Source organism: Mizuhopecten yessoensis, unplaced genomic scaffold (assembly GCF_002113885.1).
Source record: "Mizuhopecten yessoensis strain PY_sf001 unplaced genomic scaffold, ASM211388v2 scaffold9605, whole genome shotgun sequence".
Classification (NCBI taxonomy): Eukaryota; Metazoa; Mollusca; class Bivalvia; order Pectinida; family Pectinidae; genus Mizuhopecten; species Mizuhopecten yessoensis.
This window is the reverse complement of record NW_018408131.1, coordinates 73,469-73,889: the sequence shown is the minus strand read 5'-3', so window position 1 is coordinate 73,889 and position 421 is coordinate 73,469.

Genomic DNA, 421 nt, shown 5'->3' with positions numbered 1-421 from the left:
ATATATTTGAAGTCCTTTAATTGCCTTATAAAGATATCTTAGTTCTATCGGCCGAAAACAAATCTAACCCTATCCTCTGTGTCGGCGCTACTCGCCTACTCTTTTTTCAAAAAAGAGGGATATTTCCGTGCAAGATTGGACAGTTTTCACACGGGACACCTTTTATAGTCCCATCCGACGGACTGTGTGTTAGTGGTTAGAGTCATGTAGGTACTGTTTTTTGTTGTCCGTTCAATGTAATCCTCTCTTCATCATTCGTCACTGAAAACATAGCTGACTGTACTTTTACCAATGTCACATGTCTTAAAAACCTCGTCTTGTCTTTCCCTTAATTCTGTTCATCGTTCCGACATTTAATGATTTTTAATGTATAGTGTGATTATCAGTATTGGAAAAAAGGAAAAACTGGGGGGGTGGGGTG